The following is a 22,810-nucleotide window of genomic DNA, read 5'->3' on the forward strand; positions in this document are numbered from 1 at the left end:
TGGACAGCTAGTTAGAAAAACTGTGGTGGGACTTTTTACAGTAATCTTCAATATACAGAATACTTTGGGATAAAATGTATTGTTGAGTCCAGAGGTGAAACAGAAAGCAGCAGGTGAAAGTTATTGGAGGGTTCAGGTCTCAGCCCAGTCCATGGAAGACTTTTCTAATGGTTGGAGCTTGAGGAGGGAGCTTCCCCAGGCAGAGCTGTCTGAAGCTGGAGGATCATCTGTCCAGGATGCCAGTTAGCGGTGGCTCTTTGAAGCAGAGGGAGGCTGTGTGAGGAAGCACATCCCCAGCTCAGGGACCCTAAGTTTTCAGATTCACAAAGTTGGGCTTTTATTTGATCAAGCAAGCAGGACAGGCATGACTACTCCCATCATACGGAGGAAGAATTTGAAGCTCAGAGAGATTAACTGAAGGTCCCAAATCATACAGCTAGAGTGCCAGAACCACAAACTTCAAACCAGTGCTGTGAGCACTTGTACATGCACTCAAATACCAGGGAGATGTACAGTCAGGAAACCGATAACTCAAAGATTCAGAGAGANTGCCAGAACCACAAACTTCAAACCAGTGCTGTGAGCACTTGTACATGCACTCAAATACCAGGGAGATGTACAATCAGGAAACCGATAACTCAAAGATTCAGAGAGAGAGACTCTTTTTTTTTTTTTTTTTAAGATTTTATTTATTTATTTGACAGAGATAGAGACAGCCAGCGAGAGAGGGAACACAAGCAGGGGGAGTGGGAGAGGAAGAAGCAGGCTTCCAGCGGAGGAAGCCTGATGTGGGGCTTGATCCCATAACGCCGGGATCACGCCCTGAGCCGAAGGCAGACGCTTAACGACTGCACCACCCAGGCGCCCCAGAGAGAGAGACTCTTGGCGGGTAAACGGCAAGGAAAAATGGCAACTTCCCCTCAATCTTTGGTCTTTGTGACTGGATTATACTCTGCAGAGAGCATCTTCTTGTGTCATCCAACATATAGTTTTCCAGGAGAAAGAGTCACAGCTGAAGCCATAGTCCAATCCAAAGTTATGTTGTCTGAGAGGCACTCTGAACTCTCTCATGGGGCTCAGAGAGACTCCTCCAGGTAGCAGCCCTACCTATCTTGATTTGGTTTGAGGCTGGGGGTGGGAACTGCTGAAACAGGAAGGGGAAGAAATGCTTGATTCTCTGAGTGAGAATGTGAGCCTGCCATAAGGGAAGCAGGAACCTTCTGCCTCTGTTTCCAGGAAAAACTGTACTCACAGCTCCATGGCTCCTGAGAAATATGGAAAGCATTCCTGCCAAGGAAAGCCCAGGGGCACAGAAGAAGACTAGGGAGGAGGGGTAGTCTTTTTCATCCTTGGTTTCTGGCAGTTTGGCCTCAGACTGGAGTTGTTGGCATTGTTGTTTTTGTTGCTGCTCTGCCACAAAGAGATATCAGGGTTAGGAGAGAGAGAAAGAAAAAATTCAGATGAAATAAAACTGGGAGCGTTAGACACATTTTCTTTTTCTTCAGAGAACTGCTGTGGCATGAACACTGCATTAACAGTGTAGTCAGTATTCTGATTTCCATGATATGGGTGATTTCATTCAAGCAAGGCCTAGGAAGAAATAAAAATCATTCAATTAACATTTATTGAGCACATACCAACTAGGTACTCTCTAGAACATTTTCCATGTGTTGGTTCATATCAGTTTCTTGAAGATTGTATGAGGGGGCTAGTATCATGATGCTTATTCAACAGGTAAGGAAAGAGGCACAGAGAAGCCTCTCCAACCAGTACAAGGTTTTGGACTATATTTGGTATTTATTAAATAGCAGAACTGAGATCGAAACTCGAGCAGTCTCACTCAGAGCCCAAGTTACACTGGACTGCGATGTTGTGCTAATAGTCCAGATGAGGGAATGAAATGGTCAAGAAAAGTTATGTAACCAGTTCAAAAGCCGCACACAAACGAAGGACAAATCAACACTAAAACACTCTAATATTCCAGGATGAGGTCAGACGATGTTCCTCGAGCCCAAGAATATCCTGGACCAGTGCTCACAAATCATGACCACTGGCATTTCATGAAGCTTTCTGAACAAATGTCTTAGGACAGATGGATGTAGATGTTGAGCCAACCATAACTAGACACCTCCAGTGGGTCAGGCCGTCACCACGTCAGCCATCCTCCCAACTTAAGGATCCCTCACAACCAACTTTGTGAACAGTGTCTTTATCTCCTTACTCATGGAAACTAAGCACCACATTTGAGGTCACGGAGCCAGTTAACAGCAAAGAAAGAAAGAGCAGGTCTCCTGACCCAGCCCAGGCCCCTCCACTTGACATTTCGGTTTGCCTCCTCAAATGTAAGACAGAGTTCTTGAAATAACACAATTTCTAAAACATTTAAATGTGAATTTATCACTTTGACCTTAATAGAAGGCTGATAAATTTTTTTGAAATGTCCTAGCCTTTAATAATTAATTAAATGGAGCACATAAATGGGACAAGCCTGATGCTACAGTAATGAGATGTTTTATTCTCCCTCATATAATTTTACTGATGTTTGCAATCACTTTTTATGAAAATAATGTCCTTCTCAAGGAAGCAAGTCTCTAAGATTTGGTTTCCATGTTACCTTCTCATAGACTCTGAGGAACCCAAAACCCAGAGCAAGTGAAATTGGTGGAGGAAAGCCTTTCCAAAAGGAATAGAAGAGATCCATTTTTTTAATCAAAATGACCCTCTGGAGACAGAATAATTGAAAGATAGATAGATAGATAGATAGATAGATAAAAGAAAGAAAGAAAGAAAAAGAAAGAAAGAAAGAAAGAAAGAAAGAAAGAAAGAAAGAAAGAAAAACTAAGAGAGAGAGAGAATGAATGTGTATTACACAAACAGCCGATGTGATAGGAATGAACTCAGCCAGCCCTTGGCACTTAATGAATTACCAATTTCATGGGGATAGTTTCAGTAAAGCTCTGAAGTCAGCAGTACAAGGAATTCTATAACGCCAAGACAGTGTAAAACAGCAGTCTGTTTTCAGAAGAACTGGACTCGAACTGGAAGCCAACTACTCAAGCTAGAATGGCAAGAGATTCCCTGGCAGGCACTCTGGGGATAGAGAGGTGCCAACTCTTAGGATGACCTCACCATACATTCTGAAATAGAGAATAATACCTCTTGGGATTCTGTTACAGTTCATCAGGGAGAGAAAGTCCCTGCCATTACCTAAAAAGCCCTACTACTTACAGTTGTCTATTACTATTAATAGAAACTCACCAATTCAGTCAAAAGTCATGCTTTCTACAGAGTCAGTTTAGCGTGCGTGTTTCTTAATTAGGTTTTTCCATTAGCCACATTCATAACTTCCAATGGAAATGGAGCATTAAAGGTCATTGCTGTGAGGCACCGGCCAAATCACCGACAATCAGTCACACATTCTCTGTGCTCTTTATACACCACTTTGCACACTCTCCGTCTCCCACATCAAAACCCAAGCCTTCGGTTCTTTCCTGAGATGTTTAAATAAAGGATAACTTTGAGGAAGCAAGACGTGAGAGAAGAAAATCAGCACTAAAGGGGCAGCCTTCATGTCTCATTCATTTATTAATTCATTACGGATTGAATAAATGACCCTCTCACTTCATAAGATCCCTAGACACTTGTTAGTATAGAAGACTGACGGACAGTTTATTGGGATGGGGCAGAAGATTTTGAACAATTCCCCAAATTTAACTTTTTAACATAAAAAGCCCCCTTTGCCATGGAATTAACATGTACATCTTATAGTCTTTAATGAGACTGAATCACATTAGGATATTTCAAGAAAGGGTAGAAAAGCACAAAAATGATTCCATTAGTAGCAGACTCAGGATATACCTGGCTGAGCAATCGTGGCTGGAGCTCAGGTTATTCACCAATTCAATTCTCTTGACATAACTCATTTAAGGATTACAGCAACCTACAGTCACATACTTTCCTTGGCCATTTGAACAAATAATGTATACCTCATTTAGGAAGCTTCAAAAAGATGGTCAGATGATACAACGATTCAAGAGTGGCAGCTCTTGAATGAGTTCATAATGAATCACAGTGGGGCCACCAACCTTGAGGATTGCTTTGCTCATGACAATGCTGGTTGAATCTCTGAGCCATACCTTCCCTCTCAGGGAAAGGTCTTGGGACAGGTCCTTAATTTTGTTCAGAATAGACTTATAGGAAAACACCTGTGATTTGTATTTGCTCTCCAGGATGGATTTTGTTGGTAACCACACAATATGTTTATTCAGCACACAGGACTTAAGCAACAGAAAATCCCCCATATCAGAAGCTTCCGTGTGGTAACCATTGATTTAAAGTCCTGCAGAGAGGACAGAGCCAGAGGAAATTGCACTCTTGTGAGCACGTTAGACTAGCTGAAGTCATGTGTGCACATGCACATACATAAATACACATACACATACGGATACTCAGTCGTACTGGGTCTTCACCTGCTAGCAAGGTACTAACAGAAGCAGAGTTCAACAGGCTACAATAGCCTTTCTTCCCCCTTACTGGCAACCCCAAATCCTGCACTCCTAACTTGTCCCCTACTACAACATATATTGCCATTGGCTGCTCAATGGCCATACCCGGAAACATGTGCATTACCTTCCTTAACCCTTCTTTTCTCACCTTCCTTCCTAGATTTCCCAGGGTTACCGGTTATATATCTTAAAATCTGTATCAAATGTTTCCACTTTATCATACATCAATCTATTTTTATAAGTAACCTGCTAATTGTGGCCACCATAACTTCCTGCCTAGATTAGCCTTTCAACTGTTCTCCTTGCCTCCCTTCCAAGAGATTTGTATGAGTTTGCTGCACAACACATTTGTTGAATTCTGAGGATGTACAGGAACACAAAGAGGCAAACCTGCAGTCCTGCTGTGCTTAGAAAACAACCCACCAGGAAGAGGAGGAGCAGGAGGCAGAGGCCCCATGCAGGGAACTCATTAAAGCCCTAGAAGACAAGATGAACTGATACTGAGAATCTAAATCACATTTCACCTGGGGGCACATCCCAATACTGGTCAAAGCTAGAGTCTGAGGACCAGCCTGGACTGTTGGCAGAAAGCTACAGTTCCTTAACTGACAGATAATTAACAGCCATTTCTGCTTAGTGACAAGTTTGGGGTTTTGGTGGACACCAATCCATAGCCATTTTCCACCCCCCCCCAAAAAAAAAGAAGGAAAAAAAGAGTATTACATGGGGGTAGAAGATCAAAGCTAAGCTAAACATTTGTGGAAAAAAACCCTGAATTTCTAGCTGTTTTCTAGGGGTGAAGACACGAGAGACACCAGAATTTCAGTTGGAAGCCACGGAGAATCACAGCATGGTAGCAGGGGCTAGCCAAAAAAGACTGAATCTCACCAAATCTGAAACAGAGACAAAACCCAGATCAGTCCCTGATAAGACTGAGATGGTCTGTTCCCCATTGATAATCCTACCAGAGGAATAGAGACATTTCTCTTTTGGAAGCAGAATCATTTGTATTCTCTGGATTATTTTCTATGCTGTTCAGCATACAGTGAAAGAAGATTGCTAAACATGCAAAGACCTACGATGAAGCCATATAATTAAAATAATATAACATTAACACAAAGCAAAACCAATGAATGGGTCTGAGTAGAGAGTCCAGAAAGACACTGACAAATATATAGTCAACAAATCTGTGGAAAAGGTCACTCAGCAGAAAAATGAAGAAACAATGATCTTATCAGTGAGTAATCCTTTGTGAACTGCATAGACGTAGAGAAAAATCATGAGGGTATGTATCTTTACTTTCATATTAAGCCATACATAAAAATCTATTCAAGATGAATTACACATCGAAGTGTAGCAGATAAAGTAATAGTTTATAAGAAAATATAGGAAAACATTTTTGATGACTTTGATGTAGGCTGGTTTTCTTAAACCAGTCCCTCAAAAGTTCTGAGCAGCAATAATTACGCAGGAATAAATTACAGTCGAGAACCTCTGTACATTACAAGATACACCACAAGGATAGTGAAGAGTCAAATCACATATAGGAAGATATACATATATATGACAAATGACTCAGCCAGATTCGATATATAACAACAAATATAATAAAAACCAAAACTCCCAAAAATCAATATGAAAAAGACAGGAAACAGAATAAAATTCAAAAGACTTGGACAAATAATTTGCAAAAAGAGACTGATATCCAAATGAACAGCTAACCTTAGCAGTAATCAGGGAAATACTTATTAAAATCAGTATGTGATAATATTCCATAATTAAAGGAGAGATAAAATAAGAAAGATGGAAATTCTTTTTTCCATGTGTATGTGTAGTCACCAAAAACTCTTATTCTCTGCTAATGGAAGTATCAATTGGTACAATTACTTTGTAAAAATACCCGGCAGTATCTACTAAAGCTGAACATAACTGTTCTCAGAATTAGAGATGGGAATGTATATGTTCACCAAAACACACAGAAGAGAATATTTATAGAAGAATGACTCATATTAATCTCAAATTATATAGTTTAAATAATTCACAAGTAAATACAATATGGAAGAAATTCAAAAACATAATATTGAAAAAAAAAGGTATAAAGTAAGGACACAGAATTGGATTCCATTTATACAAACTTAATATGAAGTAAAAAAACCAATAAAACCAACCGACGCTATTTAAAGTCAAAATCGGTTATTCCAGGGGAAGAACTGATCATAAAGGGGTACGAGTCAGGCTTCTGGGGAACTTCTTGACCGCAGTGCTGGCTACATAGGAGTGCTCATTATGAAAATCCTACAAGAAGTGCAGGAATGATGTGGACACTTTTTAATGTATAGTAACTTTAAAAAAAATTCCATGGTGGAAAGAAGGGCTGGATAGGAGTCACTGGAGAAAAAATAATTTCTACAAAGTCTGGTAAGAGTTAACCTTCTTCTTTGGGAGCAGTTCTGAGAAAGATTAAAACTAAGAGGTCAAAGTACCTACTTGAGGTACACAGCCCCTTGTCACATTTATATGTGCATAACAGGTGGACTGTAGATAATAACGATGTCATTCCCTCTTTCGCCAATCATTACACTTCCCAGGATAACAATACTGCACTAATAGAAAATGAGCACGGACTTGTCATAATGCACCCCAACAGTCACCCTGGTTCAGGCCCCACGCCCAGAAAAATGACAGAGTCACTCATTCCCATCTTGTGTAAAAGGAGCAACTTAACAAATATCAAGGGGAAAGAAAGCTCGTCACAACCATGCTAGTGAAACTCGACTGTGAAGAGAGGAGAGAGCACATGTGTTTGAGAGCTCAGAGTCTTTGGTCCAGTCAGAGACATGACGCTCAAAGGGAGAAAGGAAATCAAAGATGGTATTTAAGGGGTATTTAAGGACTGTTAGACTGAGTCCCAAATGGCATGGACACAGATGAGACTAAAAAGGAAGGATGACAGGTCACGTCCCGTTAAATGTATGAAGAACCGCAACGTGGATCTAGTTCTCATAAAAGGGATGAAAAAATGGCTACACAGATCCTTTCCCCTCCCAACAGCCCCCTCCCAAAAGCTTGGCAAATCCCTAATCTTGTTTAAAGGCCAGCTCGACTATCGATTCCTTATGAAGCTACTCCTTCCCTCTCCCAGAGATCTTTACAGGGCTTTGCACAAATCTTGATTATACTTACTATGCAATTATGACTCTAACTTGCATTTTTTGTATCTGTATAGCTGGCTACTCCCTCCACTATGTGTATGTAATCTCAGGGGCAAAGCATCTTAGCAAGTAGCACAGTCATCTCAGATGTTTTCGTAGTTTTTTTTTTTTTTAAATCGTTTTATTACAAAGGGAATACATGCACATGCCCCCCCCCCAAAAAAAATCAAGTATAAGTAGAGACGACTATAAAAGGGAGGGATAAATTTTCCTCCCCATGATCTACCCCAGCAGTTAGCAAGCTTTTCTTGTAAAGGGCCAGATCGGAAATATTTTAGGTACAGCAGAACTATGGTCGCTGTTAGAGCTACTCAACTCTGCTGGGCGCATCACAAAAAAAGCTACAGATGATGTATAGAAACAGATGAATGAGGTTGTGTTCCAATAAAACTTTACTTTGAACAATAGGTAGCAGACCAAATTTGTCCCAGGGGACACAGTTTTGCCCACTTCTATACTGAGTGATGGTCTGATGTCCCTAATTAATGACGGTTACAAGTGTCTTATAAAATGTAGTTAGTTGAGTATATCCTTTATGCAGCCCCACTAACCAAAATGTAGCTTTTAAAGACAACAAAAATAGACGGTGATTGACCTGTGCCAGTTTCTTCAAAGAGAAAAAAAATATTCCTAAATCACTTTTTCCCCCATAAAGAACAGGTATATGTGGTTGGGTAGCTACCAACTACCTTTGTGGAATGTCTGTAGAGTCAAAAAAGAAAGCAAATGTATCCAAGTCTTTGGTGCCCCCACATCGCCTCAAACGTACAGCTTTCACCAGAAATGAAATTACTAATTCTAGTTTTATGCTCAGATGAGCCTGCAAAATTATCGAACCCATTCAACATCTAAATTACAACGTAAGCTCTAATACAAGGACTCGAGGCTCTTGGGGGCTGCCTAGAAATCTAACCACAAGGGTGACTACTGTTTCAAAAGTAAAACCCATTCCAAGCCAAAAAAAAAAAAAAAAAAATTGAAGTATGCTTTCTTTGTAACATCAGAAGCCATATGCACATATCTTCAAAAGGGGACTGAGGTGTCTGTTGCTTTGCCCTGTGCCCCACAATTGGGTGTACGTTTCAGGTCCTTTAGTAGTAAGACACAGTACCTATGAAAAAAAATTTAGAACTTATACTAAAACTTAAAAAAAAAAAAACAGTTCATCAGTAGGAAAGGTTCTAGTGAACGTTAAGATCAAATTCCACTCTAGAACTTTTAAAAACATCAATGAATTACAAGTTTTCCATTGTCACTGGCTTCCCTCGGTTTTCACTCTGCCTGTAATTCTCTCTTTGGATCTCTGGGTCTACATGTTTCTGACAGAGCCTCTTTCTCTCTTTCTTTCCTGTCTCTCTCTCTCTTTCTCACTCTGGTTCTATCAGACTTGGGGGTCTTCTCTCTTTCTCTGTCTCTCTGTACCTCAACCTCTGTCTATTCTGTCTTCTATTTCTCTCTCCCTTTGCCCGTGGTTGCCTTTCACTTAAGCAATGCAATCAGCAAAGTTCTTTTCCACGGCTATGCAAGACCTTCTAATGACTCACCTTCATGGGTGAGGGGTTACAGGTAGAACATGAGTGCTTGACTCACTGTGTATTCATACGGCTCAGGGTGTGCATGTTGTGTGTGTGTGTGCATATATGAGTACGTACATAAACACACAGATGAATACCCAGATCAAGCTAATGTCTGGGATTTAAAATGAGATATGTTTTCTGTGTTGGACTTACAGATCACCAGAATGTCAAGTATACAGTATCCAGTCTTGTTGGTGCAAGTACCTCCATTATCTGTCTCTTTTCCTTTTTTTTTTAAGATTTTATTTCTTTATTTGACACTCCCCCCTGAGCAGGGGGCCCAATGCAGGGCTTGATCCCAAGACGCTGGGATCATGATCCGAGCCAAAGGCAGATGCTAAACCGACTAAACCAACCCAGGCACTCCCATCTCTGTCTCTTTTCTAATTAAAAAAAAAAAAAAAAAAAACTGGTGAGGAAAAGCTTGGTTGCATCCACTATCACACAAGCAGAAGAAAAAACACAAAGTGATCTCCTTACCACATTTGTCACCAAAACCATCTACCAACACTAGTAATTAGAGAGTCAGGGTTTTTTTTGGTGAAATCTAGGTGCCTAGAATTAAGTATAAAGAAGCTTATAAGGTTCATGATCTTTTTTGATTTGGTTTAAAATATTCTGTAAGTAATAAAAGTAGCATATACTCATAGAAGAAACATCAAAAAAAACACAATTTAAGTGATAGTTAAAACAGTCATAATCAATAATAATATTTTAGTCTTATCTTTCCAAATTTTTTTCACATTTTCTTTCTTTTCTTTTACAAAAATAGAAACATATTCAACAAAGTATACTGAGCCCCTATTATGTACCAGATGACCTGTTAGATAATTAAGAGACATCAGACAACACCACAGACAAAAATTTCTACCCTCATGGAACTTAAAATCGTACTATTTTAAAAATTTATGTTTTTACCTTTTGCTTTGCTGTATACATTTCCTAAGTCATTAAATACAGATCTATAATACATTTAACAGGTATATAATATTTTGTCACACTGATCCACAAGACACAGGTATTATTTGCTTTTGTGGACCAAGAAACGTCCCCCCCTCAAAAAAAACTGCAAACAAACCCAAAATCACACAGCAAGAATTTAGTAAGTATTTACCCTAAGTGAATAGTTATAAATGCTGTGAGGGATACATATTAAAAAAAAAAAAACAATTTTTTTTTAATGATGAGAGATGGCCCCAGCCTTCTAAGACATGAAAATGGACAAGGGAGAGAGCACAATTACAGAAGAGAGACAATATACATTACACACCTGCTGAGTGGGCATCAGACGTGCTTACTATGGTGTGTTGTTATTAATTCAGTGCCGACGACAACAACAACTACTACTACTAACAATAATAACACAGTAAGGAGGGCACGTATTGCATGGTGCGCTGGGTGTTATACGCAACTAATGAATCATCGAACTTTACATCGGAAACCGGGGATGTACTGTATGGTAACTAACATAATATAATAAAAAAACATTAAAAAAAACAATAATAATACAGCTAATGCTTATTACTATGTGCCAGGTACCGTGTTAAGGGATCTCAACCCATTTAAGACTATAACAACCCTTTAAGAAGAATATTTTTACGTATAAGGAAACAGAGGCATAGAGTCACAGTTATTTTCACGAAGTCACAGAGCCAGTAAATGACGAAGCACTATTTCAAACCCAAGAAGTCTGTTTCCAGAGTCTTTGCTACTGATCATCACATTAGAGTTAAAAAAGTGCACCATATTTTATCCTCGGAACACAAATCTTATTTACATGGATAACCAAGAAAGATGGTACCAAGAACTCATTCCCGTTTTACAAACTACAAAGTGTTTATTTCAATAGTAGAAAGACTGCTTTCCAGGGAGAGGCATTGTCTTTCCTCTTTCTGACATCTTGTATGTGCATCATTATCTCTCCTCTAGCCTGCTTCGGTGGTCTTACCCCATTGTATTCAGATTCTTTTCAGAAGTTATTGAAAGCTGTGGACTTCAACTTTTTCCAGGGGGGGGAAAAAAAAAAGCTCATATACACACAATGTGCAAGCAATCTCAGAAAGTTCATGGACCTAGAAGCCTATAGCAGGATCCTCTAGGGAAATATTTTTCAAACTTTAGTGTTGCTAAGAATCACCTACAGGATTATTAAAACATAAATACCCCTGCTCACTCTCCTGCCTCCATCAACGGAATAAATACGAATTCTAGAGACTACATTTACATCAAACACCCCAGGTTATTTAAATGTGGGGGCCTGAGGACCACCCCTTTTCAATGTAGTTTTGGTTGTCCCTTGGAGAACCCAAGGCCGCTCAGTTCAAAATCCCTGCACCTACCCAGGGCGGGTCAGGTGGAGATTAGAGACAGCATTTCCAAACCTAAGTGACAAAAGCCCTTCCCTTCATTCGTATCAAGCGAAAGAAGTGAGGAACTAAACAGAAGACGTCTGACTTTCCAAACGGGCAAGCCCTGGATCAGACGACCCATGAGTTTGGGTTCTCATATCCTCTCTCGTTCTAATTAGAGAAGATGACCAGAACCATCAAGTCTTAGGTTTTTGGGTGCAGTATGATTAGCTAATTACCTGATAACACGTGTCAGTAGCCTGATGTTCAGTGAGTGTCCATGTCTATCCACCTCTCTAGGGTCAGCAGGCAGCAGGGAGAACTCAGGCGCCAGCTTCCACACATTCGCTCTTCCTGGAGAGCAGGCTGGAGATGACACGATGGTGATGTTACAGGGGAGTGGGTGGATGTCATGAAAGGAATCAAACAGGTCATCACCCTGAGAGCAGAGTAACATCGAAAGGGGCACACTGAGATTTTTCTGTTCATGCCAAGGGTTCCCACACCATCACTCAAACTGGCTTAGGTATTCCTCTCTAAGAAACTTCAGAACGAACCCAATACACAAGGGCAGTGTGACAGTAAAAGGAGCTTTGGAGTCAAAGTCAGAGCAAAACTCCAATTCCTGATGCACCACCTTTTAACTAGGTAATTTGTGACAGCTTCCTTAACCCCTCTTGAGACAGAGCAGGGACTGGACTTGGGTCCCCTCAACTCTGACCTTGAAATCCAGCATTTCTTGGGAGCTGGAACCCTATGCCTCTTGAGTAGCATTTCTTGCAGGAATGTGGAAGAAGCATGTTTACCAAAAGAGGGATTCAACCAGAAAGACGGTGAAGGCCAAACCAACCTAGGCTGTCCCAAGGCGTCCGGACCCCAGTGCTGACCTGACTTTCACCAACTTTCTCCTTCATTTAAACACTAAAAATCATGCCCATGGGTGGAGATTTAAATGCTAATGAGACCTGCAGTGCGTGATGAAGCATGTTCTGCCCACGGCACCTACGTGCCCCACCTCCTGTATCCCCTACCCCTACATGCTTAGACATCACTCCTTTCCCGCCTCAGCCTCTTTAGAAATTTTCCTCTGCCTCTGTTCTAAGAGCCAGCCTGATAGACCCTTTCCTTTGTTCTGTCTCCCCTGTGCTTGAGCATAAGCCCCAAGAGCCTTGCCTGGAACTCCCACTGTCCTCTAGTAAATTTCTGTCCAAGGACCCCAGTCAGTATTACTCTAAGGCTCAGTTTCTATAATGTTAGAATGGGGATAATACCTACTTCACAGGGTTGTTGTAGGGATTAAATTAACTAACATAGTGATGATATTCTGCAATGTGCTTATAGAGGATTGCTCAAAAGCTATGGTGACTTTTATCATTGTTGTTAAAAGTCAGCTTCTATTATATGATGGAGACAGCACACCTGGGTGGAACAGAGTTGTTCAGCAAACTTCCCTCTGCCTTGTCTCCAACCCCCAGTCTCAGTCAGACACAATAAGAGCAAAAGGAGCCATTGACGACTGATTCACAATTGTCAGCAAAAAAATAACCCTTCTATCATTAGGCAATGACACCTGACTTGAAGTGAATCTAATTAGTGCCCTGTATGGTCACTTTATAAGGCTAATGATGACCCATCAATCACCCTGAATGAAACAACTTGTTCTAAGGCCCAGGACGTATCACCTGTATCGGTTCTCCTGGACCCCAAGAGCCCTGTGTCCCATAACAATGGTGGTCCCTGATGGGCAGGAAGGCAGGCTTCAGCCAAAACATAACTCTGTCCCCAGCCCACGGCGAAAACGCCTGAGCAAGTGCAGGTGTCAGTGGAATTCTGTGTCCTAGGTTTTAGTCTCCCCTTCTTCCAACATCTGACATATAAATTACACCTAAACCAGCCATCCCTCAGCTTCATCTAGCACTAAGTGTCGGTAATAATACCTGTCCTTCTTATCTCTTAGGACTATGATGATAATAAAACTGAAGAAATATGACAAAATTCTTCAAAAGTGAAGCATTTTGAACAGTAAAAAGGCACATTACTGATCGAAGGTAGTAAAAAATATTCAGTAGATCTCAGCAGAAGCAGAGACACATAAAAAGTACATGCAGGGTTTCCTACAAGAGCATCTGGGTCCTTTTATCCCCATCAGAATTTTAGAATAATCTCTGTTCTTTCAGGATGAACCTTGCATAGGAAGATTTCACCTTTGTTTCTTGCCAAGTTTTTAACCATTGTGTCTTTAGGGGCCAACAGTGGACTACCCCCAAATATGCTATTTTGGCATACTGATTATTTTAAATAAAAGTTACTTAAGAGACAGCCAGTGCAAAAAGAACACTCTAATAGCCCCTGCCCCTCAACCTGCCTTAGTCTCCAGAAAGCAAGAAATAAATCTCCTTCTATACTGCAGGTAAAGAGAATTTTTCCTGTATAGGAAATTTGAGCCAAGGGGGTTCAGAAATACCCTTGTTACTTTTTTCTCTTTACTTTCCCAGCCCAAATCTTGTTTAGAATTCCTTACCAGCTGTATCTCCCAAAGTTACATTTCCTTGTCCTGTCAATTCCTCACAGATTTATCGTCTCTTTGTCTAAAAAGTGTAAAAACTGCCTGCCCTAGTCATTTCTTGAAGTCTCAATTTCATTATTGTGCCTCTATGCGCACTCCATTTTTTTTTTGTTTTGTTTTGTTTTTTTTAAATCCTATTAATCCGTCTCATGTCAATTTAATTCCTAAACCAACCAGAAGAACCTCGGAGGAAGGAAGGAAATTTCTTCCTCTCCTACACATACATATGATGTGAGCAGAGTTTGCACTCTGCACTGGCCATCACATTCGAGGAGTCTGGCTCCTCCTCACACTGGCCACGGCTCTTCCAGGCCATCGCCTCTGGCCATGGCACAGATGTGGTCTGGCCACTTTGACTTTGGAGACACAGGTGCATTCCTCACAGCTTTGAGAGGTATGGGACAACAATCAAGATACATGTAAAGAAAGGCCGTAGAATTTGCATATGAATTTAAAGACATATGGCAAAGTGGCATTTTGGGGAGCCTGGCTCAGGATGTCTCTGATGGACTTTACTAAACAAAAGACAGTCTGTTTTGAAAAACCTGTTGGAGAAATAAGTCAAGATAAAAAGAAACTATAACATCCAACATGAGATTTAAATGTACAAATAAGGGTAATCATATCTTTAAGGGATGGTGTGGGGAGGGGTTTTGTTTTTGTTTTGGGGAGGCACAGATTTTCAATTTCTCATTGGGCATGTAATATACCCATAATCATTCAAAACTGATATCATATATTAAGGAATTTCCTCTCTGCGTTTGCTCTTGCAGTTCTTTTGCCTACCATGAACTATGGCCATCTCAAAATTCCCCTTTTAGAGTCCTCACTACGATGCATCATCCAATTTAAGCGTCACCCTTGCCATAAGCCTTCTTAACCATCCCCGCCAGGTTCCCATCTCACTTGTACCTCCCTAGCAGTTCTGCCATCAGAGACCTGCATCTTCTACAGCCTCGTACGAATGTTCCTCACTTTTTATACCATGTCACACACACCTCTTCATCAGCGTCTGCAACATCTTAGGTGCTCAGAGATATCTGTAGAATGAGAAGTTAATAAGATTATTTGCATAATGCTATTAGTGTGGTGCCCACCACATGGTATTCCTTAAATGTTAGCAATTATTCATATAAATAAGAAAATACACCATACATTTTCAATTCTATGGTTTCATGTCCAATTCTATTCTATGCATACCTTTTTTTAAAAAGATGTGAATCATCCCCAGAGCCGTTTTTTTAAAGTTTTTATTTAAATCCCAGTTAGTTAACACAGAGTACAATGTTAGTTTCAGGTGTACAATATAGTGATTCATCACTTCCACACAACACCTGGTGCCCATCACAACAAGTGCCTTCCTTAATCCCCAACACTTATTTAACCCATTCCCCACACATCTTTCCTCCCCTCCCCCAGAGTCAATATTTAATGATCTTTTATAGAAGTTACCAGCAAATTCCAAAAAGAAGTGTAATTTCTATTCTTAGATTATCCATTTTGCAGCTGAAGATGCCATGTTTGCCCACACAAAGGTGATATAAAACAAACTACTGTGTCTTCATATCTTACTACAAATACCAGTACCTGATTTAAACAGTAGGTTTCAAACTTCAGGAATTTATGTAAACACATACGTATGTGAACAATAGGGAAATACCTAGTCATGTGAAATAGAAGGCTTGCTCACTCCCAAATCAGGCACATGGATCAATGTGTCATTTTTGATTCCCCAAAACTTTACTTACAAATTCAAGAAGCTCAACACATTTCAAACTGAAGACACTAAAATGTTGTGTCTGACCTGAGTGGTGCTTCAGAGAAACAACAGACTATGTGTCCTCAGAAAGCAGAAAGCAGAGAGTCTCCCTATTTGAAGATTGCTAGTAAGGAGATTCAAACTGGTCCATCTGCCTCCACATCTTACACTTTCTTCCTCTACAACATCCTTTCCATGTCACAATGCATTTGCCTTCATAATTAGGACCAGAGTCCTGATCAGAAAAGGAAAACTGTAAGCTTATTAAAGAAAGCCAAGTCTATGAAAATTTAAAAGGTCAGGTGAAAAAAACCTTATATAAATAATCACCAAATCTGGTTTTCACAGCCGATGTCAAACTAAAATTAGATTTTTTTTGTTGACTCAGAAATGTATGAAGTAAGACAAGATCTCAACATTTTCCCACGAATGTGTACTTAGTGGATCACTCACGTGTTGATCTTGAGGGTCTCTAAAGATGAAGAGGAGAGTGTGAGAACAATGTAATCCCTATTGGAGCTCAGGAATGAAATGTGACAGGTATGTATTAAAAGCGTTCCTTTTTCCCAAGGAGATGGCACATCCATGACCGGGACGTGCCTCCTCCCAGCCTCCTCTGAAATCCATTCATGATAAATAATTTTACAAACAGATCTCAACTGGCTCTGGTTTCTGTGTCCTACATTAAAATCCACAAGGCAAGCATAGATTTGGGAGTCAGATCAAAAAAGTTTACAAATTGTGCTCTGTCCCTGACACTCGTATTAGAGCCTGAACAAGTGACTTACTCTTTCTGAACCTTGGTTTCCTCTTTAATGTCATGGGAGTGATCACTCAACCCTCACAAGATTATTGTGACATTTATAAAAATGATGAATTCACAACATTTTACAACAGCAACAAAAAAATACTGGACCAGTTTAGGGGCGCCTGGGTGGCTCAGTCGGTTAAGCATCTGCCTTCAGCTCAGGGTATGATCCCAGGGTCCTGGGATCAAGCCCTACTTCGGGCTCCCTGCTCGGTAGGGAGTCTGCTGCTCCCTCTGCCTGCTGCTCCCCCTGCTTGTGTGCTCTCTCTCTCTCAAATAAATAAATAAAATCTTAAAAAAAAAATACTGGCCCAGTTTAATTACTATGGTAGTGTTGATACATTTCAGGTCTAAAAATAGCTGAAGGAGAAGACATGCATGTCAGATAACCAGACAGTCATGGCAATTTGATAAATGCAACGTTAATACCATCATAATGATACAAGTTATGCATGCAGATGACTGTCTATGAGTAATGCTGCCAGTGAGAAAGAGACAGGGGGTAAGAAAATGAAACATTTAAATCACATTCAGCATAAAAAATGTGAGGAAAAGATATTAATGCTTACCACCTACCTAACAAGAATTTCATAGGCCTTAATGAGCTAGTGCTGGTTAGCATTTTAAAACTCAGTGGAGGAAAGAATAATAACACACAACACACCCCACAAGGCAGTGAATAATCATATTAAGTTAGATCATGTATAAAATGAGTTGTGCAGAAGCATACATTCTTGCTCCTGACAAATAATCTGTACTCAGCATCCTGAATGCCACAGTATTCCCTCATTTGGTCCAAATCTTGCAAAGGTTCCCATCAAGAAAATCTGTCCTGTATGACGAGGCTGCAAATGTCAGTACCCGAATTTAAATAATGGCTCAAAATCTTGGAAATTCCTCTGAACTCACTCTCTCTCAGTCTCTCTCTCTCTCCCTCTTCTCTCTCTCTCTCTCACACAGAGAATAAAGATAGGCCTAGTCATGTGCAAAGTCAAATTTACATCCTCAAACAGCTGTCCCAAGAGCATCAGCAACATGTTCAGGAAGGAGACAAGAAGAAGAGGGGAAGTAGGAAAGAAAACTATTCAGAATTCTTGAAAAGTTATATGGGCAGTCTATAATCACCATGCCTTTAGTCAGGCTTTTAGCTAAAGATCAGACAGGTTCAAAGGATGTGTGCTGCCTGTGCCCTACTTTCTGGGGGAGGATCGAAGTGGCAGATCGTGAACTTCTGATGTTGTCTTCATATCTGGGGTTGATGAGCTATTCCCTTGACTGATCTGAGAGAAAGAAAGGTGTTGGAAATGGCAGTGACACACGTATGGGACTTGACCACAACAGTACCCTTTCATGTACATCAAGATCTGTCGTTCTGCTGATAAATTCTGATTAGCACTGACCTCCCTTTACAGATAAAGAAATCTAAACACAGATTATTACGTCAGCTTGCCAAAGGGACATGACAACTGAAGAGGGCCAGCACTCAAATCTCCACTCGACTTTTCATTAAGTTGTCTCCGTCTGAGAAGTTTCCTCTGCCTCTACACACTCCAATTAGCAAAAATAATTTTACCTTCTCCATGATGCTGAAACAGATATATCTGCCTACATGAAATTGATTAGCTCTGCCTTTGAGGACAGAGAGAGAGTGAGAGAGAGAATGTTATGGGGTGTGTATGTGTGTGGGGTTAAGATTTAAAAATGAAGAACTTCAGTCAAGAGAGAAAGCTCACTAGTTAGCAGACTTTGAGTGCTCGAACATTATCAGTCACCACCCTTATTACTAAAGTAACCCTCGTAGACCTACTGCAGGTCACCCATCCAAAATTTGACCCACACTGTCCCTACGTGACTTACAAGCATAAGCATGTGACCATGCTTACAACACACACACCCACCCTACCTCTACACAACCTGGCAATATATTTTAGTAATTTCTTAAATGAACGAGTATCCAGTTTGCCAAAGATGCATTTTCCCCTCTCTCATTCTGTTCAAAATCTTTCAAGATTAGGTAAGGGGTAACGTGCTGCTTGGATAAAAATAGGTATTTCTAGTCCAAAGTCCTTTGCTTCATGGTACCTACAGAGTTGATGTGTTTGAAACTTCCTTTACAGTCAGAAATTCTGAGCTAACTACTTGAAGAAGTGAAAAAAGTTTTAAAAATTTCAAATTTCAACAGAATGAAAAATTTCAGCAGCAATGATATTAAAGATGTAATTATTAAAGTAGGGAGTAAGAGCAAAGGTCTCTAGGAGGTCCATGGAAATAATTTTTGCTTCAATTGTTTAAGTAAATGTGTGTATGAACAACATATGGACCAGAACCTGTATCCTCAAGGCTAGGTATTGGAGCAGTCTGGATGCTCTCAGGACAGGGCTAAGGAATACTAATTGCTGTTATTGTGACTTGCATCAATACATTCTAAACCTATGTTCGTTCCTACTGAACAGATTTTTTCTTAAAATACTCAAAATTTCTATTTCAGAAGCTCACATTGAGCATAACTAAAGTGGGAAGGTTTCTAGCAATCTTACTACTAATGAAGTCATGGTAGAAGGTGCTAAACTGGATAATCTGTGCATATTTCAAAGAAGAAACTCTCGATTTCCTGATTGAATCCATCACTTATTTATGTTTATTTTTTGCCTGCCCTTGTTCATAATATTCTCAATGTCTGCTTTATGGTAGCCCAGAGAACTTTCACATGCTTTTTAAATTGTCTTTATTCATAACCACCAAAGTTGCTGTTTCACCATTTCTGCCAAGGAGAGTTTCCAGGTTCACTTTAAATTAACAGCTCCAACACCAAGGGGCTACAGACATATTTCCCAAATTCAAAAACCTCCTCTGGCATGGCCAGAAATCACTGGCGTTCATCCCTAAAGCCTCTCTGTGTGCAGCAGAAGCCCACCACACCTACTGTCCTCGGTGTCAACCTCTTGTAATCTAGCAATCCTTTCACCTCATAAGGAAGGGTCAAGCCTTTACTTGCGCTCTTCGCTGGAGGAGGGCAAATAGTGGGGGGACAACAAGGGGTTGCTGTCACTGGGGTGTTGATGTTTCTAGGACTGGATCACACTGGAAAATGGTCAATAATTCCCAAGCTGCAAAGCCCTAGCTCTAAATACACATACACACACACACACACACACACACACACACACACACAGGGGCCCTTAGAAGGTGGTACAGGCTCTCTCTGTAACTTGCATCTCCTGAGCGCCCAGAGAGACGGACAGCACCAAAGGACAGTGACTGTCCACTGCAGTTCTCACTCACTTTAAATTACCTTACTAATCTGTCATCTTGGACTCCCTGGAGCCATCAGTAAGTCTGCAGCCAGTAAAGGGGAAATCATTCCGGAGACTGTCAGACTGCCCTAAAAGTTAACCCTCTCACCCCCACGATCCAGATACTTACTAACAAACTCACTCTTTGGTCTTCAAACCCACAGACCCTTGTGACAGGGTGTAGGATTTGGAAGTTTCTTGCATGGTTGGGGCTTGGAGAAGACGGAGGTCCCGGAGGGATGGAAGCATTTTGGAGGTGATACAGTTCCTGGGGAAGTTGGGCAGCGGCTTCTTTTTGCACAGTTCCCAAGTTAGAAGCCTCATATGCCCCTGTCCACCTGACTCTTCAACACACTTTAGCGCTTACTCCCCTCACCCCCTACTGCTCACCTCTTTGATCGCGCCTCACCGCCACTTCTCCACTCAAGACGCTGTGGCGGTGAGCCAAGTGGAGCCGCCTTTGTGTGCGGAGTTCTTGTCCCCTCCAAGGTGCTGATCGTCAACTCAGCTCCTCCAGCTCCGAAGCCTGTAGCTTTGTTACTCTTGCTGAGGAGTTCCAGGGTCCCGCTGCTCAAAGTACCCCGGGTTTCCACTCCAGCTCGGCTCCCGCTCCCCGCTCTGCGCCTGAGGCGCTCCGGGAGGGGAGGGAGTGGCAGCGGCCGGGCCTTGCGGCATCAGGTGCTGGCGTCCCCAGGGCGGGGCCCTGGGACCTCGGGACAGCACAGGAGCCGCGCCCGCAGGCGCCCGGGGCGCGGATGCCCCGGAACCCCGCGCCCGCGAGGAGCGCGCTCAGCCCCGGGGGAAGCCGCCGCCCGCGCCCACTTTTCCCTTCGCGGGAGAGGAGAGCAGCGGAGAGCGGGTCGGAGCGGCGGCGGCGGGGGCGCTGGGCTCTCAGCTGCCGGCTGTGGGGGCCAGGACCCCAACTCCATCCAAGTTGGGCTGCGGAGGGGGCGGGCCGAGGCGGCGCCGGGGGCGGGAGGCGGGGCGCGTGGAGCCCGGCGCCACCACGTGGACTGGAGCCCGGGTCTCGGGATTCCCGTCCGCCGCCCGCCGACCCGAAGAGCGGGGCCGGAAGTGGCGGAGGCTCCAACTCCGCGCCCTACTCTCCCCTAGGCTGGGCTGCCGGCTGAGAGCGGGTTGTGAGCGCCAGGGACCCTTCTCCTGCTCTCCTCCTCTAGCTTTGTTCCCCTTCTGTCCTCTCCACCAGGAGTCCGGAGTTCCTCTGCAGCCAGGACTTTTGCCAGCGTCTTTGGGAGAGGGATCTAGGGATGCCTCTTCTTTCCCCTTAGTCTCTGTGAATTGGCACCTTGATCTAATGCAGTGCACAGGCCACGTATCTTGGCCCCGGGGGGAGAGAAGCCAGAAGGGGTTGTATGTAAGATGATAGATACATAGGTAGATAGGTAGGTAAGTAGGTAGATAGATAGGTAAATAGATACATAGATAGATGATAGGTTGATCGATCTTAGAGATAAATAGAAATATATTCTATCTATCCATCTAAGATCGATCGATCAATCAGCTAACTCTCCAATAATGATGATGGTGTGTGTATTTAGAGCTTTCTCCCATCAGTGGCCATGCTTTGCTCTCTTTCCCTGACCTTCTATAATATTCATTCTAAAACCAGTCTTTTGCATAACTCATTTGAAAGAGCACTTTGTCACTAATCATGTTCTAAATATTTTGTGGACAAACACTTCCACATCCTCCAGAACAGGACAAAGTCCTGGGTGAAACAAAAAAGGAGCTCAAACTGCGGGCTTGAGACCATTTTGGTTTTTGCAGTGTTATAAATCCAATGTTCAGCACAAAATCCAAGACTTCATAGGTAATCAGTAATATGCTAGAGACGTATTGATTGCATCTAAGTGTTGTATAAATTCACCGTTTCCTTGTATCAGTCCTTACCCTTCTAGCAGGAGACATGCCTTCTGAAATCTTGGCATGAACTTCCATACAATTTGCAGCCTTCTCTGAGTGTTTAAGACTGCTACTAATTTGCTGTGAGATCTCAGGGAATCATCATGCTTGGTTGCCTAAACTTGAGAGTGAAAGGGTTGCAGTTGAAGAACCGTCTAAAAAATAACCAGTACAATTAAAAAAAAAAATGTCAGTATCATGAAAGACAAAAAACTGAAGATCTGTCCCCACTTCAAGGAAATTTAGGAGACAAGAAAACAAATGGTGTGATCCTGGACTGGTTCCTAGACCAGGAAAAGGACACTAGTGAATCATCTGGCAAAATTTGAATAAGGTCTATAAATCTGTTGACACTATTATATCACATTTAATCTCCCAGTCTTGCAATTGTACTGTGGCTGTATAAGATGTTTATATTTGTGGAAGCTGGAAGAAAGGTATGTAAGAATTTCATTTTTGCAACATTTTGTAGTCAGGTACTGTTTTCAAAGGAAAATGAAAAAAATGGCATGAAAAAATATAATGAAATGATTAGATTAAATGACCTTTAAAAACTTTCTGAGCTTAGAATTCTCCTATTGTATAATATAAGATCTTCCAAGCCAGTTCTCCTGCTGCTGTTATTATATAGTTCAAATGGACATTTTAGGGAGGAAAAATGACTTTAGAAATTGCAAAGTATTTCTTAAATTCCACAACATTTCACAGATAGTTTATTTTTAGAAGGGTGAAATGCCTTCAGATGTCTTCACAGCCTTCACAAAACTAATAACACTCCTGTTAATAACACATGTAGCACCCAATATTCAATAAATGAGT

The 22,810-nt window shown here is 41.5% G+C and overlaps 1 long non-coding RNA gene across 3 annotated transcripts; it reads right to left on the minus strand.

Annotated features, from left to right (window-relative positions):
• Positions 1-786: 786 nt before the first annotated feature.
• Positions 787-21,011, minus strand: LOC109489274. Of its 3 annotated transcripts, none has more exons than XR_002142222.2 (4): positions 20,459-21,011; positions 15,121-15,248; positions 11,882-12,008; positions 787-1,590 (listed from the first exon to the last, which is right to left on the minus strand). It is a non-coding gene; the product is annotated as an uncharacterized LOC109489274 (long non-coding RNA). The 3 variants fall into 3 exon arrangements; XR_002142221.2 differs by having other exon boundaries at positions 11,882-12,081; XR_004625954.1 differs by lacking the exon at positions 20,459-21,011 and adding an exon at positions 20,199-20,438 and having other exon boundaries at positions 11,882-12,081.
• Between the last annotated feature and the right edge of the window lie 1,799 nt (positions 21,012-22,810).

Source organism: Ailuropoda melanoleuca, chromosome 6 (genome assembly GCF_002007445.2).
Source record: "Ailuropoda melanoleuca isolate Jingjing chromosome 6, ASM200744v2, whole genome shotgun sequence".
Classification (NCBI taxonomy): Eukaryota; Metazoa; Chordata; class Mammalia; order Carnivora; family Ursidae; genus Ailuropoda; species Ailuropoda melanoleuca.